This window comes from Garra rufa, unplaced genomic scaffold (genome assembly GCF_049309525.1).
Source record: "Garra rufa unplaced genomic scaffold, GarRuf1.0 hap1_unplaced_028, whole genome shotgun sequence".
Classification (NCBI taxonomy): Eukaryota; Metazoa; Chordata; class Actinopteri; order Cypriniformes; family Cyprinidae; genus Garra; species Garra rufa.
In genome coordinates, this window is record NW_027394303.1 from 70,340 (window position 1) to 86,801 (window position 16,462).

The 16,462-nt window shown below is 40.8% G+C and overlaps 22 non-coding genes across 22 annotated transcripts; all 22 read left to right on the plus strand.

Annotated features, from left to right (window-relative positions):
• Positions 1 to 475: 475 nt before the first annotated feature.
• Positions 476 to 594, plus strand: LOC141315395 (5S ribosomal RNA). Its single transcript, XR_012350881.1, has one exon. It is a non-coding gene; the product is annotated as a 5S ribosomal RNA (ribosomal RNA).
• A 753-nt stretch (positions 595 to 1,347) lies between these two features.
• LOC141315396 (5S ribosomal RNA) lies at positions 1,348 to 1,466 on the plus strand. Its single transcript, XR_012350882.1, has one exon. It is a non-coding gene; the product is annotated as a 5S ribosomal RNA (ribosomal RNA).
• An 84-nt stretch (positions 1,467 to 1,550) lies between these two features.
• LOC141315397 (5S ribosomal RNA) lies at positions 1,551 to 1,669 on the plus strand. Its single transcript, XR_012350883.1, has one exon. It is a non-coding gene; the product is annotated as a 5S ribosomal RNA (ribosomal RNA).
• A 753-nt stretch (positions 1,670 to 2,422) lies between these two features.
• Positions 2,423 to 2,541, plus strand: LOC141315398 (5S ribosomal RNA). The gene has a single exon (XR_012350884.1). It is a non-coding gene; the product is annotated as a 5S ribosomal RNA (ribosomal RNA).
• Positions 2,542 to 3,294: 753 nt separating this feature from the next.
• Positions 3,295 to 3,413, plus strand: LOC141315399 (5S ribosomal RNA). Its single transcript, XR_012350885.1, has one exon. It is a non-coding gene; the product is annotated as a 5S ribosomal RNA (ribosomal RNA).
• An 84-nt stretch (positions 3,414 to 3,497) lies between these two features.
• On the plus strand, positions 3,498 to 3,616 carry LOC141315400 (5S ribosomal RNA). Its single transcript, XR_012350887.1, has one exon. It is a non-coding gene; the product is annotated as a 5S ribosomal RNA (ribosomal RNA).
• A 753-nt stretch (positions 3,617 to 4,369) lies between these two features.
• LOC141315401 (5S ribosomal RNA) lies at positions 4,370 to 4,488 on the plus strand. Its single transcript, XR_012350888.1, has one exon. It is a non-coding gene; the product is annotated as a 5S ribosomal RNA (ribosomal RNA).
• A 753-nt stretch (positions 4,489 to 5,241) lies between these two features.
• LOC141315509 (5S ribosomal RNA) lies at positions 5,242 to 5,360 on the plus strand. The gene has a single exon (XR_012350995.1). It is a non-coding gene; the product is annotated as a 5S ribosomal RNA (ribosomal RNA).
• An 84-nt stretch (positions 5,361 to 5,444) lies between these two features.
• Positions 5,445 to 5,563, plus strand: LOC141315402 (5S ribosomal RNA). The gene has a single exon (XR_012350889.1). It is a non-coding gene; the product is annotated as a 5S ribosomal RNA (ribosomal RNA).
• Positions 5,564 to 6,316: 753 nt separating this feature from the next.
• Positions 6,317 to 6,435, plus strand: LOC141315404 (5S ribosomal RNA). Its single transcript, XR_012350891.1, has one exon. It is a non-coding gene; the product is annotated as a 5S ribosomal RNA (ribosomal RNA).
• Positions 6,436 to 7,187: 752 nt separating this feature from the next.
• On the plus strand, positions 7,188 to 7,306 carry LOC141315406 (5S ribosomal RNA). The gene has a single exon (XR_012350892.1). It is a non-coding gene; the product is annotated as a 5S ribosomal RNA (ribosomal RNA).
• A 753-nt stretch (positions 7,307 to 8,059) lies between these two features.
• Positions 8,060 to 8,178, plus strand: LOC141315407 (5S ribosomal RNA). Its single transcript, XR_012350893.1, has one exon. It is a non-coding gene; the product is annotated as a 5S ribosomal RNA (ribosomal RNA).
• Positions 8,179 to 8,931: 753 nt separating this feature from the next.
• Positions 8,932 to 9,050, plus strand: LOC141315408 (5S ribosomal RNA). The gene has a single exon (XR_012350894.1). It is a non-coding gene; the product is annotated as a 5S ribosomal RNA (ribosomal RNA).
• An 84-nt stretch (positions 9,051 to 9,134) lies between these two features.
• LOC141315409 (5S ribosomal RNA) lies at positions 9,135 to 9,253 on the plus strand. The gene has a single exon (XR_012350895.1). It is a non-coding gene; the product is annotated as a 5S ribosomal RNA (ribosomal RNA).
• A 753-nt stretch (positions 9,254 to 10,006) lies between these two features.
• Positions 10,007 to 10,125, plus strand: LOC141315410 (5S ribosomal RNA). The gene has a single exon (XR_012350896.1). It is a non-coding gene; the product is annotated as a 5S ribosomal RNA (ribosomal RNA).
• Positions 10,126 to 10,878: 753 nt separating this feature from the next.
• LOC141315520 (5S ribosomal RNA) lies at positions 10,879 to 10,997 on the plus strand. The gene has a single exon (XR_012351006.1). It is a non-coding gene; the product is annotated as a 5S ribosomal RNA (ribosomal RNA).
• Positions 10,998 to 11,749: 752 nt separating this feature from the next.
• Positions 11,750 to 11,868, plus strand: LOC141315411 (5S ribosomal RNA). The gene has a single exon (XR_012350898.1). It is a non-coding gene; the product is annotated as a 5S ribosomal RNA (ribosomal RNA).
• A 1,344-nt stretch (positions 11,869 to 13,212) lies between these two features.
• On the plus strand, positions 13,213 to 13,331 carry LOC141315510 (5S ribosomal RNA). Its single transcript, XR_012350997.1, has one exon. It is a non-coding gene; the product is annotated as a 5S ribosomal RNA (ribosomal RNA).
• An 84-nt stretch (positions 13,332 to 13,415) lies between these two features.
• LOC141315412 (5S ribosomal RNA) lies at positions 13,416 to 13,534 on the plus strand. Its single transcript, XR_012350899.1, has one exon. It is a non-coding gene; the product is annotated as a 5S ribosomal RNA (ribosomal RNA).
• Positions 13,535 to 14,287: 753 nt separating this feature from the next.
• LOC141315413 (5S ribosomal RNA) lies at positions 14,288 to 14,406 on the plus strand. The gene has a single exon (XR_012350900.1). It is a non-coding gene; the product is annotated as a 5S ribosomal RNA (ribosomal RNA).
• Positions 14,407 to 15,158: 752 nt separating this feature from the next.
• Positions 15,159 to 15,277, plus strand: LOC141315414 (5S ribosomal RNA). The gene has a single exon (XR_012350901.1). It is a non-coding gene; the product is annotated as a 5S ribosomal RNA (ribosomal RNA).
• Positions 15,278 to 16,030: 753 nt separating this feature from the next.
• LOC141315417 (5S ribosomal RNA) lies at positions 16,031 to 16,149 on the plus strand. The gene has a single exon (XR_012350903.1). It is a non-coding gene; the product is annotated as a 5S ribosomal RNA (ribosomal RNA).
• The last annotated feature ends 313 nt before the right edge of the window (positions 16,150 to 16,462 follow it).

Here is a 16,462-nt window from a genome sequence, read left to right on the forward strand (position 1 = left end):
AGGAGTTGCTAATTTTAGAGCTCACCTTTCCATTCACCACCTGCAAACTTTGGATTACACTTTCTGTGGATTGTATATACACCGGTGGACACTCACATTGGACTTATCAACACACTGGGATTCTTGGACTGTTTTTAGGGTATGGACAAATGAACTGTATTCTTTTAACAGCGTTTACCTCGTTTTATCGTGTTGTTTTAAAGTCTTTTATGTGAACCTTGTAAATAAACCAAATCTATTTAAACCAATCTTCTTTTATGTCTCATTCTTTTAACCACTAGTCATCTCTCACAGTTAAATCTGACCCCATTTTAGTCTTGTAACTCGGCTGATAAGGCCGATTGTTACACTTGGATGGGAGACCGCCTGGGATTACCAGGTGCTGTAAGCTTTTGCCTTTTCTTCACTATTTATATAATATGCTGGCTTTTACGGAGGCTGATCTTTAAATAGCCCACTTTTTGGAGCAGCCCTCGCTTACGGCCATACCGCGCTGAGAGCGCCCGATCTCGTCTGATCTCGGAAGCTAAGCAGCGTCGGGCCTGCTTAGTACTTGGATGGGAGACCGCCTGGGAATACCAGGTGCTGTAAGCTTTTGCCTTTTCTTCACTATTTATATAATATGCTGGCTTTTAGAAAGACGTGTTTTACCGCTCTATTTATTACAATCATTTAAATGTATTATAGAGTTTTAAGTGTTTTACATGTTTTTTAGGCCATTTTATTACTCTTAACATTTTAAGTGAGTGTGTGTCTTTAAAAAATGGATGGTTGGCCTGCCATGTGACTAGACACATGACAGGAAGCAGGAAGTACAACTGTATAAGAGAGCAGCATGACAAACAAAGGACAGTCACCAAACTGTTGGATTGAGGAGTTGCTAATTTTAGAGCTCACCTTTCCATTCACCACCTGCAAACTTTGGATTACACTTTCTGTGGATTGTATATACACCGGTGGACACTCACATTGGACTTATCAACACACTGGGATTCTTGGACTGTTTTTAGGGTATGGACAAATGAACTGTATTCTTTTAACAGCGTTTACCTCGTTTTATCGTGTTGTTTTAAAGTCTTTTATGTGAACCTTGTAAATAAACCAAATCTATTTAAACCAATCTTCTTTTATGTCTCATTCTTTTAACCACTAGTCATCTCTCACAGTTAAATCTGATCCCATTTTAGTCTTGTAACTCGGCTGATAAGGCCGATTGTTACACTTGGATGGGAGACCGCCTGGGAATACCAGGTGCTGTAAGCTTTTGCCTTTTCTTCACTATTTATATAATATGCTGGCTTTTACGGAGGCTGATCTTTAAATAGCCCACTTTTTGGAGCAGCCCTCGCTTACGGCCATACCGCGCTGAGAGCGCCCGATCTCGTCTGATCTCGGAAGCTAAGCAGCGTCGGGCCTGCTTAGTACTTGGATGGGAGACCGCCTGGGAATACCAGGTGCTGTAAGCTTTTGCCTTTTCTTCACTATTTATATAATATGCTGGCTTTTACGGAGGCTGATCTTTAAATAGCCCACTTTTTGGAGCAGCCCTCGCTTACGGCCATACCGCGCTGAGAGCGCCCGATCTCGTCTGATCTCGGAAGCTAAGCAGCGTCGGGCCTGCTTAGTACTTGGATGGGAGACCGCCTGGGAATACCAGGTGCTGTAAGCTTTTGCCTTTTCTTCACTATTTATATAATATGCTGGCTTTTAGAAAGACGTGTTTTACCGCTCTATTTATTACAATCATTTAAATGTATTATAGAGTTTTAAGTGTTTTACATGTTTTTTAGGCCATTTTATTACTCTTAACATTTTAAGTGAGTGTGTGTCTTTAAAAAATGGATGGTTGGCCTGCCATGTGACTAGACACATGACAGGAAGCAGGAAGTACAACTGTATAAGAGAGCAGCATGACAAACAAAGGACAGTCACCAAACTGTTGGATTGAGGAGTTGCTAATTTTAGAGCTCACCTTTCCATTCACCACCTGCAAACTTTGGATTACACTTTCTGTGGATTGTATATACACCGGTGGACACTCACATTGGACTTATCAACACACTGGGATTCTTGGACTGTTTTTAGGGTATGGACAAATGAACTGTATTCTTTTAACAGCGTTTACCTCGTTTTATCGTGTTGTTTTAAAGTCTTTTATGTGAACCTTGTAAATAAACCAAATCTATTTAAACCAATCTTCTTTTATGTCTCATTCTTTTAACCACTAGTCATCTCTCACAGTTAAATCTGACCCCATTTTAGTCTTGTAACTCGGCTGATAAGGCCGATTGTTACACTTGGATGGGAGACCGCCTGGGATTACCAGGTGCTGTAAGCTTTTGCCTTTTCTTCACTATTTATATAATATGCTGGCTTTTACGGAGGCTGATCTTTAAATAGCCCACTTTTTGGAGCAGCCCTCGCTTACGGCCATACCGCGCTGAGAGCGCCCGATCTCGTCTGATCTCGGAAGCTAAGCAGCGTCGGGCCTGCTTAGTACTTGGATGGGAGACCGCCTGGGAATACCAGGTGCTGTAAGCTTTTGCCTTTTCTTCACTATTTATATAATATGCTGGCTTTTAGAAAGACGTGTTTTACCGCTCTATTTATTACAATCATTTAAATGTATTATAGAGTTTTAAGTGTTTTACATGTTTTTTAGGCCATTTTATTACTCTTAACATTTTAAGTGAGTGTGTGTCTTTAAAAAATGGATGGTTGGCCTGCCATGTGACTAGACACATGACAGGAAGCAGGAAGTACAACTGTATAAGAGAGCAGCATGACAAACAAAGGACAGTCACCAAACTGTTGGATTGAGGAGTTGCTAATTTTAGAGCTCACCTTTCCATTCACCACCTGCAAACTTTGGATTACACTTTCTGTGGATTGTATATACACCGGTGGACACTCACATTGGACTTATCAACACACTGGGATTCTTGGACTGTTTTTAGGGTATGGACAAATGAACTGTATTCTTTTAACAGCGTTTACCTCGTTTTATCGTGTTGTTTTAAAGTCTTTTATGTGAACCTTGTAAATAAACCAAATCTATTTAAACCAATCTTCTTTTATGTCTCATTCTTTTAACCACTAGTCATCTCTCACAGTTAAATCTGATCCCATTTTAGTCTTGTAACTCGGCTGATAAGGCCGATTGTTACACTTGGATGGGAGACCGCCTGGGAATACCAGGTGCTGTAAGCTTTTGCCTTTTCTTCACTATTTATATAATATGCTGGCTTTTACGGAGGCTGATCTTTAAATAGCCCACTTTTTGGAGCAGCCCTCGCTTACGGCCATACCGCGCTGAGAGCGCCCGATCTCGTCTGATCTCGGAAGCTAAGCAGCGTCGGGCCTGCTTAGTACTTGGATGGGAGACCGCCTGGGAATACCAGGTGCTGTAAGCTTTTGCCTTTTCTTCACTATTTATATAATATGCTGGCTTTTACGGAGGCTGATCTTTAAATAGCCCACTTTTTGGAGCAGCCCTCGCTTACGGCCATACCGCGCTGAGAGCGCCCGATCTCGTCTGATCTCGGAAGCTAAGCAGCGTCGGGCCTGCTTAGTACTTGGATGGGAGACCGCCTGGGAATACCAGGTGCTGTAAGCTTTTGCCTTTTCTTCACTATTTATATAATATGCTGGCTTTTAGAAAGACGTGTTTTACCGCTCTATTTATTACAATCATTTAAATGTATTATAGAGTTTTAAGTGTTTTACATGTTTTTTAGGCCATTTTATTACTCTTAACATTTTAAGTGAGTGTGTGTCTTTAAAAAATGGATGGTTGGCCTGCCATGTGACTAGACACATGACAGGAAGCAGGAAGTACAACTGTATAAGAGAGCAGCATGACAAACAAAGGACAGTCACCAAACTGTTGGATTGAGGAGTTGCTAATTTTAGAGCTCACCTTTCCATTCACCACCTGCAAACTTTGGATTACACTTTCTGTGGATTGTATATACACCGGTGGACACTCACATTGGACTTATCAACACACTGGGATTCTTGGACTGTTTTTAGGGTATGGACAAATGAACTGTATTCTTTTAACAGCGTTTACCTCGTTTTATCGTGTTGTTTTAAAGTCTTTTATGTGAACCTTGTAAATAAACCAAATCTATTTAAACCAATCTTCTTTTATGTCTCATTCTTTTAACCACTAGTCATCTCTCACAGTTAAATCTGACCCCATTTTAGTCTTGTAACTCGGCTGATAAGGCCGATTGTTACACTTGGATGGGAGACCGCCTGGGATTACCAGGTGCTGTAAGCTTTTGCCTTTTCTTCACTATTTATATAATATGCTGGCTTTTACGGAGGCTGATCTTTAAATAGCCCACTTTTTGGAGCAGCCCTCGCTTACGGCCATACCGCGCTGAGAGCGCCCGATCTCGTCTGATCTCGGAAGCTAAGCAGCGTCGGGCCTGCTTAGTACTTGGATGGGAGACCGCCTGGGAATACCAGGTGCTGTAAGCTTTTGCCTTTTCTTCACTATTTATATAATATGCTGGCTTTTAGAAAGACGTGTTTTACCGCTCTATTTATTACAATCATTTAAATGTATTATAGAGTTTTAAGTGTTTTACATGTTTTTTAGGCCATTTTATTACTCTTAACATTTTAAGTGAGTGTGTGTCTTTAAAAAATGGATGGTTGGCCTGCCATGTGACTAGACACATGACAGGAAGCAGGAAGTACAACTGTATAAGAGAGCAGCATGACAAACAAAGGACAGTCACCAAACTGTTGGATTGAGGAGTTGCTAATTTTAGAGCTCACCTTTCCATTCACCACCTGCAAACTTTGGATTACACTTTCTGTGGATTGTATATACACCGGTGGACACTCACATTGGACTTATCAACACACTGGGATTCTTGGACTGTTTTTAGGGTATGGACAAATGAACTGTATTCTTTTAACAGCGTTTACCTCGTTTTATCGTGTTGTTTTAAAGTCTTTTATGTGAACCTTGTAAATAAACCAAATCTATTTAAACCAATCTTCTTTTATGTCTCATTCTTTTAACCACTAGTCATCTCTCACAGTTAAATCTGATCCCATTTTAGTCTTGTAACTCGGCTGATAAGGCCGATTGTTACACTTGGATGGGAGACCGCCTGGGAATACCAGGTGCTGTAAGCTTTTGCCTTTTCTTCACTATTTATATAATATGCTGGCTTTTACGGAGGCTGATCTTTAAATAGCCCACTTTTTGGAGCAGCCCTCGCTTACGGCCATACCGCGCTGAGAGCGCCCGATCTCGTCTGATCTCGGAAGCTAAGCAGCGTCGGGCCTGCTTAGTACTTGGATGGGAGACCGCCTGGGAATACCAGGTGCTGTAAGCATTTGCCTTTTCTTCACTATTTATATAATATGCTGGCTTTTACGGAGGCTGATCTTTAAATAGCCCACTTTTTGGAGCAGCCCTCGCTTACGGCCATACCGCGCTGAGAGCGCCCGATCTCGTCTGATCTCGGAAGCTAAGCAGCGTCGGGCCTGCTTAGTACTTGGATGGGAGACCGCCTGGGAATACCAGGTGCTGTAAGCTTTTGCCTTTTCTTCACTATTTATATAATATGCTGGCTTTTAGAAAGACGTGTTTTACCGCTCTATTTATTACAATCATTTAAATGTATTATAGAGTTTTAAGTGTTTTACATGTTTTTTAGGCCATTTTATTACTCTTAACATTTTAAGTGAGTGTGTGTCTTTAAAAAATGGATGGTTGGCCTGCCATGTGACTAGACACATGACAGGAAGCAGGAAGTACAACTGTATAAGAGAGCAGCATGACAAACAAAGGACAGTCACCAAACTGTTGGATTGAGGAGTTGCTAATTTTAGAGCTCACCTTTCCATTCACCACCTGCAAACTTTGGATTACACTTTCTGTGGATTGTATATACACCGGTGGACACTCACATTGGACTTATCAACACACTGGGATTCTTGGACTGTTTTTAGGGTATGGACAAATGAACTGTATTCTTTTAACAGCGTTTACCTCGTTTTATCGTGTTGTTTTAAAGTCTTTTATGTGAACCTTGTAAATAAACCAAATCTATTTAAACCAATCTTCTTTTATGTCTCATTCTTTTAACCACTAGTCATCTCTCACAGTTAAATCTGACCCCATTTTAGTCTTGTAACTCGGCTGATAAGGCCGATTGTTACACTTGGATGGGAGACCGCCTGGGAATACCAGGTGCTGTAAGCTTTTGCCTTTTCTTCACTATTTATATAATATGCTGGCTTTTACGGAGGCTGATCTTTAAATAGCCCACTTTTTGGAGCAGCCCTCGCTTACGGCCATACCGCGCTGAGAGCGCCCGATCTCGTCTGATCTCGGAAGCTAAGCAGCGTCGGGCCTGCTTAGTACTTGGATGGGAGACCGCCTGGGAATACCAGGTGCTGTAAGCTTTTGCCTTTTCTTCACTATTTATATAATATGCTGGCTTTTAGAAAGACGTGTTTTACCGCTCTATTTATTACAATCATTTAAATGTATTATAGAGTTTTAAGTGTTTTACATGTTTTTTAGGCCATTTTATTACTCTTAACATTTTAAGTGAGTGTGTGTCTTTAAAAATGGATGGTTGGCCTGCCATGTGACTAGACACATGACAGGAAGCAGGAAGTACAACTGTATAAGAGAGCAGCATGACAAACAAAGGACAGTCACCAAACTGTTGGATTGAGGAGTTGCTAATTTTAGAGCTCACCTTTCCATTCACCACCTGCAAACTTTGGATTACACTTTCTGTGGATTGTATATACACCGGTGGACACTCACATTGGACTTATCAACACACTGGGATTCTTGGACTGTTTTTAGGGTATGGACAAATGAACTGTATTCTTTTAACAGCGTTTACCTCGTTTTATCGTGTTGTTTTAAAGTCTTTTATGTGAACCTTGTAAATAAACCAAATCTATTTAAACCAATCTTCTTTTATGTCTCATTCTTTTAACCACTAGTCATCTCTCACAGTTAAATCTGACCCCATTTTAGTCTTGTAACTCGGCTGATAAGGCCGATTGTTACACTTGGATGGGAGACCGCCTGGGATTACCAGGTGCTGTAAGCTTTTGCCTTTTCTTCACTATTTATATAATATGCTGGCTTTTACGGAGGCTGATCTTTAAATAGCCCACTTTTTGGAGCAGCCCTCGCTTACGGCCATACCGCGCTGAGAGCGCCCGATCTCGTCTGATCTCGGAAGCTAAGCAGCGTCGGGCCTGCTTAGTACTTGGATGGGAGACCGCCTGGGAATACCAGGTGCTGTAAGCTTTTGCCTTTTCTTCACTATTTATATAATATGCTGGCTTTTAGAAAGACGTGTTTTACCGCTCTATTTATTACAATCATTTAAATGTATTATAGAGTTTTAAGTGTTTTACATGTTTTTTAGGCCATTTTATTACTCTTAACATTTTAAGTGAGTGTGTGTCTTTAAAAAATGGATGGTTGGCCTGCCATGTGACTAGACACATGACAGGAAGCAGGAAGTACAACTGTATAAGAGAGCAGCATGACAAACAAAGGACAGTCACCAAACTGTTGGATTGAGGAGTTGCTAATTTTAGAGCTCACCTTTCCATTCACCACCTGCAAACTTTGGATTACACTTTCTGTGGATTGTATATACACCGGTGGACACTCACATTGGACTTATCAACACACTGGGATTCTTGGACTGTTTTTAGGGTATGGACAAATGAACTGTATTCTTTTAACAGCGTTTACCTCGTTTTATCGTGTTGTTTTAAAGTATTTTATGTGAACCTTGTAAATAAACCAAATCTATTTAAACCAATCTTCTTTTATGTCTCATTCTTTTAACCACTAGTCATCTCTCACAGTTAAATCTGATCCCATTTTAGTCTTGTAACTCGGCTGATAAGGCCGATTGTTACACTTGGATGGGAGACCGCCTGGGAATACCAGGTGCTGTAAGCTTTTGCCTTTTCTTCACTATTTATATAATATGCTGGCTTTTACGGAGGCTGATCTTTAAATAGCCCACTTTTTGGAGCAGCCCTCGCTTACGGCCATACCGCGCTGAGAGCGCCCGATCTCGTCTGATCTCGGAAGCTAAGCAGCGTCGGGCCTGCTTAGTACTTGGATGGGAGACCGCCTGGGAATACCAGGTGCTGTAAGCTTTTGCCTTTTCTTCACTATTTATATAATATGCTGGCTTTTAGAAAGACGTGTTTTACCGCTCTATTTATTACAATCATTTAAATGTATTATAGAGTTTTAAGTGTTTTACATGTTTTTTAGGCCATTTTATTACTCTTAACATTTTAAGTGAGTGTGTGTCTTTAAAAAATGGATGGTTGGCCTGCCATGTGACTAGACACATGACAGGAAGCAGGAAGTACAACTGTATAAGAGAGCAGCATGACAAACAAAGGACAGTCACCAAACTGTTGGATTGAGGAGTTGCTAATTTTAGAGCTCACCTTTCCATTCACCACCTGCAAACTTTGGATTACACTTTCTGTGGATTGTATATACACCGGTGGACACTCACATTGGACTTATCAACACACTGGGATTCTTGGACTGTTTTTAGGGTATGGACAAATGAACTGTATTCTTTTAACAGCGTTTACCTCGTTTTATCGTGTTGTTTTAAAGTCTTTTATGTGAACCTTGTAAATAAACCAAATCTATTTAAACCAATCTTCTTTTATGTCTCATTCTTTTAACCACTAGTCATCTCTCACAGTTAAATCTGATCCCATTTTAGTCTTGTAACTCGGCTGATAAGGCCGATTGTTACACTTGGATGGGAGACCGCCTGGGAATACCAGGTGCTGTAAGCTTTTGCCTTTTCTTCACTATTTATATAATATGCTGGCTTTTACGGAGGCTGATCTTTAAATAGCCCACTTTTTGAAGCAGCCCTCGCTTACGGCCATACCGCGCTGAGAGCGCCCGATCTCGTCTGATCTCGGAAGCTAAGCAGCGTCGGGCCTGCTTAGTACTTGGATGGGAGACCGCCTGGGAATACCAGGTGCTGTAAGCTTTTGCCTTTTCTTCACTATTTATATAATATGCTGGCTTTTACGGAGGCTGATCTTTAAATAGCCCACTTTTTGGAGCAGCCCTCGCTTACGGCCATACCGCGCTGAGAGCGCCCGATCTCGTCTGATCTCGGAAGCTAAGCAGCGTCGGGCCTGCTTAGTACTTGGATGGGAGACCGCCTGGGAATACCAGGTGCTGTAAGCTTTTGCCTTTTCTTCACTATTTATATAATATGCTGGCTTTTAGAAAGACGTGTTTTACCGCTCTATTTATTACAATCATTTAAATGTATTATAGAGTTTTAAGTGTTTTACATGTTTTTTAGGCCATTTTATTACTCTTAACATTTTAAGTGAGTGTGTGTCTTTAAAAAATGGATGGTTGGCCTGCCATGTGACTAGACACATGACAGGAAGCAGGAAGTACAACTGTATAAGAGAGCAGCATGACAAACAAAGGACAGTCACCAAACTGTTGGATTGAGGAGTTGCTAATTTTAGAGCTCACCTTTCCATTCACCACCTGCAAACTTTGGATTACACTTTCTGTGGATTGTATATACACCGGTGGACACTCACATTGGACTTATCAACACACTGGGATTCTTGGACTGTTTTTAGGGTATGGACAAATGAACTGTATTCTTTTAACAGCGTTTACCTCGTTTTATCGTGTTGTTTTAAAGTCTTTTATGTGAACCTTGTAAATAAACCAAATCTATTTAAACCAATCTTCTTTTATGTCTCATTCTTTTAACCACTAGTCATCTCTCACAGTTAAATCTGACCCCATTTTAGTCTTGTAACTCGGCTGATAAGGCCGATTGTTACACTTGGATGGGAGACCGCCTGGGATTACCAGGTGCTGTAAGCTTTTGCCTTTTCTTCACTATTTATATAATATGCTGGCTTTTACGGAGGCTGATCTTTAAATAGCCCACTTTTTGGAGCAGCCCTCGCTTACGGCCATACCGCGCTGAGAGCGCCCGATCTCGTCTGATCTCGGAAGCTAAGCAGCGTCGGGCCTGCTTAGTACTTGGATGGGAGACCGCCTGGGAATACCAGGTGCTGTAAGCTTTTGCCTTTTCTTCACTATTTATATAATATGCTGGCTTTTAGAAAGACGTGTTTTACCGCTCTATTTATTACAATCATTTAAATGTATTATAGAGTTTTAAGTGTTTTACATGTTTTTTAGGCCATTTTATTACTCTTAACATTTTAAGTGAGTGTGTGTCTTTAAAAAATGGATGGTTGGCCTGCCATGTGACTAGACACATGACAGGAAGCAGGAAGTACAACTGTATAAGAGAGCAGCATGACAAACAAAGGACAGTCACCAAACTGTTGGATTGAGGAGTTGCTAATTTTAGAGCTCACCTTTCCATTCACCACCTGCAAACTTTGGATTACACTTTCTGTGGATTGTATATACACCGGTGGACACTCACATTGGACTTATCAACACACTGGGATTCTTGGACTGTTTTTAGGGTATGGACAAATGAACTGTATTCTTTTAACAGCGTTTACCTCGTTTTATCGTGTTGTTTTAAAGTCTTTTATGTGAACCTTGTAAATAAACCAAATCTATTTAAACCAATCTTCTTTTATGTCTCATTCTTTTAACCACTAGTCATCTCTCACAGTTAAATCTGACCCCATTTTAGTCTTGTAACTCGGCTGATAAGGCCGATTGTTACACTTGGATGGGAGACCGCCTGGCAATACCAGGTGCTGTAAGCTTTTGCCTTTTCTTCACTATTTATATAATATGCTGGCTTTTACGGAGGCTGATCTTTAAATAGCCCACTTTTTGGAGCAGCCCTCGCTTACGGCCATACCGCGCTGAGATCGCCCGATCTCGTCTGATCTCGGAAGCTAAGCAGCGTCGGGCCTGCTTAGTACTTGGATGGGAGACCGCCTGGGAATACCAGGTGCTGTAAGCTTTTGCCTTTTCTTCACTATTTATATAATATGCCGGCTTTTAGAAAGACGTGTTTTACCGCTCTATTTATTACAATCATTTAAATGTATTATAGAGTTTTAAGTGTTTTACATGTTTTTTAGGCCATTTTATTACTCTTAACATTTTAAGTGAGTGTGTGTCTTTAAAAATGGATGGTTGGCCTGCCATGTGACTAGACACATGACAGGAAGCAGGAAGTACAACTGTATAAGAGAGCAGCATGACAAACAAAGGACAGTCACCAAACTGTTGGATTGAGGAGTTGCTAATTTTAGAGCTCACCTTTCCATTCACCACCTGCAAACTTTGGATTACACTTTCTGTGGATTGTATATACACCGGTGGACACTCACATTGGACTTATCAACACACTGGGATTCTTGGACTGTTTTTAGGGTATGGACAAATGAACTGTATTCTTTTAACAGCGTTTACCTCGTTTTATCGTGTTGTTTTAAAGTCTTTTATGTGAACCTTGTAAATAAACCAAATCTATTTAAACCAATCTTCTTTTATGTCTCATTCTTTTAACCACTAGTCATCTCTCACAGTTAAATCTGACCCCATTTTAGTCTTGTAACTCGGCTGATAAGGCCGATTGTTACACTTGGATGGGAGACCGCCTGGGAATACCAGGTGCTGTAAGCTTTTGCCTTTTCTTCACTATTTATATAATATGCTGGCTTTTACGGAGGCTGATCTTTAAATAGCCCACTTTTTGGAGCAGCCCTCGCTTACGGCCATACCGCGCTGAGAGCGCCCGATCTCGTCTGATCTCGGAAGCTAAGCAGCGTCGGGCCTGCTTAGTACTTGGATGGGAGACCGCCTGGGAATACCAGGTGCTGTAAGCTTTTGCCTTTTCTTCACTATTTATATAATATGCTGGCTTTTAGAAAGACGTGTTTTACCGCTCTATTTATTACAATCATTTAAATGTATTATAGAGTTTTAAGTGTTTTACATGTTTTTTAGGCCATTTTATTACTCTTAACATTTTAAGTGAGTGTGTGTCTTTAAAAATGGATGGTTGGCCTGCCATGTGACTAGACACATGACAGGAAGCAGGAAGTACAACTGTATAAGAGAGCAGCATGACAAACAAAGGACAGTCACCAAACTGTTGGATTGAGGAGTTGCAAATTTTAGAGCTCACCTTTCCATTCACCACCTGCAAACTTTGGATTACACTTTCTGTGGATTGTATATACACCGGTGGACACTCACATTGGACTTATCAACACACTGGGATTCTTGGACTGTTTTTAGGGTATGGACAAATGAACTGTATGCTTTTAACAGCGTTTACCTCATTTTATCGTGTTGTTTTAAAGTCCCCCTGATATCAAAATTAAAGTTTTTTGGCTTTTAGTATGAATATATTAGCCTTTAGGTTATCTATAAGCTAGTGTGCTGCAAAACAAAGACAAAATTCGCGTTTACAAGATATAGGCATTCAAAACTTACAGTCTCGTCACTTCCGCCAATATGAATCAAGGATTTGGATGATATCACCGTGCACTTCAATTTCTCATCAAACGTTCTGTCCAATCAAATGCTCTCTAGAGTCCGTAATGTCCCGCCCCCAACACAGAGACGCATTAACCCGGCCGGAGCAGATCATATGCGCTTATATGTGCATGTATTAAACTACACAGCCTCAGCATGATTATGATCACTTTTTCGTTTTAGCAAGAGTTTCATATTGAATCTGTGGGGTAATTTATAAGTCTGTGGCTGTCATAAGCTTACAAATGCTGCTTTACCGAGCTCAACGGCTCTTGCCCGAGCAGATATTAATGGAACGCTATTGGCTATTCTAAATTAGTGGGCGGGGCTGGGCGATATGTTTTTGTTTCAGTTAAAAGTACGTCACCACATAGAATAACGCTGCGTGTTTCAAGGCACTTCAGTGGACCTTTAAAGTCTTTTATGTGAACCTTGTAAATAAACCAAATCTATTTAAACCAATCTTCTTTTATGTCTCATTCTTTTAACCACTAGTCATCTCTCACAGTTAAATCTGACCCCATTTTAGTCTTGTAACTCGGCTGATAAGGCCGATTGTTACACTTGGATGGGAGACCGCCTGGGAATACCAGGTGCTGTAAGCTTTTGCCTTTTCTTCACTATTTATATAATATGCTGGCTTTTACGGAGGCTGATCTTTAAATAGCCCACTTTTTGGAGCAGCCCTCGCTTACGGCCATACCGCGCTGAGAGCGCCCGATCTCGTCTGATCTCGGAAGCTAAGCAGCGTCGGGCCTGCTTAGTACTTGGATGGGAGACCGCCTGGGAATACCAGGTGCTGTAAGCATTTGCCTTTTCTTCACTATTTATATAATATGCTGGCTTTTACGGAGGCTGATCTTTAAATAGCCCACTTTTTGGAGCAGCCCTCGCTTACGGCCATACCGCGCTGAGAGCGCCCGATCTCGTCTGATCTCGGAAGCTAAGCAGCGTCGGGCCTGCTTAGTACTTGGATGGGAGACCGCCTGGGAATACCAGGTGCTGTAAGCTTTTGCCTTTTCTTCACTATTTATATAATATGCTGGCTTTTAGAAAGACGTGTTTTACCGCTCTATTTATTACAATCATTTAAATGTATTATAGAGTTTTAAGTGTTTTACATGTTTTTTAGGCCATTTTATTACTCTTAACATTTTAAGTGAGTGTGTGTCTTTAAAAAATGGATGGTTGGCCTGCCATGTGACTAGACACATGACAGGAAGCAGGAAGTACAACTGTATAAGAGAGCAGCATGACAAACAAAGGACAGTCACCAAACTGTTGGATTGAGGAGTTGCTAATTTTAGAGCTCACCTTTCCATTCACCACCTGCAAACTTTGGATTACACTTTCTGTGGATTGTATATACACCGGTGGACACTCACATTGGACTTATCAACACACTGGGATTCTTGGACTGTTTTTAGGGTATGGACAAATGAACTGTATTCTTTTAACAGCGTTTACCTCGTTTTATCGTGTTGTTTTAAAGTCTTTTATGTGAACCTTGTAAATAAACCAAATCTATTTAAACCAATCTTCTTTTATGTCTCATTCTTTTAACCACTAGTCATCTCTCACAGTTAAATCTGACCCCATTTTAGTCTTGTAACTCGGCTGATAAGGCCGATTGTTACACTTGGATGGGAGACCGCCTGGGAATACCAGGTGCTGTAAGCTTTTGCCTTTTCTTCACTATTTATATAATATGCTGGCTTTTACGGAGGCTGATCTTTAAATAGCCCACTTTTTGGAGCAGCCCTCGCTTACGGCCATACCGCGCTGAGAGCGCCCGATCTCGTCTGATCTCGGAAGCTAAGCAGCGTCGGGCCTGCTTAGTACTTGGATGGGAGACCGCCTGGGAATACCAGGTGCTGTAAGCTTTTGCCTTTTCTTCACTATTTATATAATATGCTGGCTTTTAGAAAGACGTGTTTTACCGCTCTATTTATTACAATCATTTAAATGTATTATAGAGTTTTAAGTGTTTTACATGTTTTTTAGGCCATTTTATTACTCTTAACATTTTAAGTGAGTGTGTGTCTTTAAAAATGGATGGTTGGCCTGCCATGTGACTAGACACATGACAGGAAGCAGGAAGTACAACTGTATAAGAGAGCAGCATGACAAACAAAGGACAGTCACCAAACTGTTGGATTGAGGAGTTGCTAATTTTAGAGCTCACCTTTCCATTCACCACCTGCAAACTTTGGATTACACTTTCTGTGGATTGTATATACACCGGTGGACACTCACATTGGACTTATCAACACACTGGGATTCTTGGACTGTTTTTAGGGTATGGACAAATGAACTGTATTCTTTTAACAGCGTTTACCTCGTTTTATCGTGTTGTTTTAAAGTCTTTTATGTGAACCTTGTAAATAAACCAAATCTATTTAAACCAATCTTCTTTTATGTCTCATTCTTTTAACCACTAGTCATCTCTCACAGTTAAATCTGACCCCATTTTAGTCTTGTAACTCGGCTGATAAGGCCGATTGTTACACTTGGATGGGAGACCGCCTGGGATTACCAGGTGCTGTAAGCTTTTGCCTTTTCTTCACTATTTATATAATATGCTGGCTTTTACGGAGGCTGATCTTTAAATAGCCCACTTTTTGGAGCAGCCCTCGCTTACGGCCATACCGCGCTGAGAGCGCCCGATCTCGTCTGATCTCGGAAGCTAAGCAGCGTCGGGCCTGCTTAGTACTTGGATGGGAGACCGCCTGGGAATACCAGGTGCTGTAAGCTTTTGCCTTTTCTTCACTATTTATATAATATGCTGGCTTTTAGAAAGACGTGTTTTACCGCTCTATTTATTACAATCATTTAAATGTATTATAGAGTTTTAAGTGTTTTACATGTTTTTTAGGCCATTTTATTACTCTTAACATTTTAAGTGAGTGTGTGTCTTTAAAAAATGGATGGTTGGCCTGCCATGTGACTAGACACATGACAGGAAGCAGGAAGTACAACTGTATAAGAGAGCAGCATGACAAACAAAGGACAGTCACCAAACTGTTGGATTGAGGAGTTGCTAATTTTAGAGCTCACCTTTCCATTCACCACCTGCAAACTTTGGATTACACTTTCTGTGGATTGTATATACACCGGTGGACACTCACATTGGACTTATCAACACACTGGGATTCTTGGACTGTTTTTAGGGTATGGACAAATGAACTGTATTCTTTTAACAGCGTTTACCTCGTTTTATCGTGTTGTTTTAAAGTCTTTTATGTGAACCTTGTAAATAAACCAAATCTATTTAAACCAATCTTCTTTTATGTCTCATTCTTTTAACCACTAGTCATCTCTCACAGTTAAATCTGATCCCATTTTAGTCTTGTAACTCGGCTGATAAGGCCGATTGTTACACTTGGATGGGAGACCGCCTGGGAATACCAGGTGCTGTAAGCTTTTGCCTTTTCTTCACTATTTATATAATATGCTGGCTTTTACGGAGGCTGATCTTTAAATAGCCCACTTTTTGGAGCAGCCCTCGCTTACGGCCATACCGCGCTGAGAGCGCCCGATCTCGTCTGATCTCGGAAGCTAAGCAGCGTCGGGCCTGCTTAGTACTTGGATGGGAGACCGCCTGGGAATACCAGGTGCTGTAAGCTTTTGCCTTTTCTTCACTATTTATATAATATGCTGGCTTTTAGAAAGACGTGTTTTACCGCTCTATTTATTACAATCATTTAAATGTATTATAGAGTTTTAAGTGTTTTACATGTTTTTTAGGCCATTTTATTACTCTTAACATTTTAAGTGAGTGTGTGTCTTTAAAAAATGGATGGTTGGCCTGCCATGTGACTAGACACATGACAGGAAGCAGGAAGTACAACTGTATAAGAGAGCAGCATGACAAACAAAGGACAGTCACCAAACTGTTGGATTGAGGAGTTGCTAATTTTAGAGCTCACCTTTCCATTC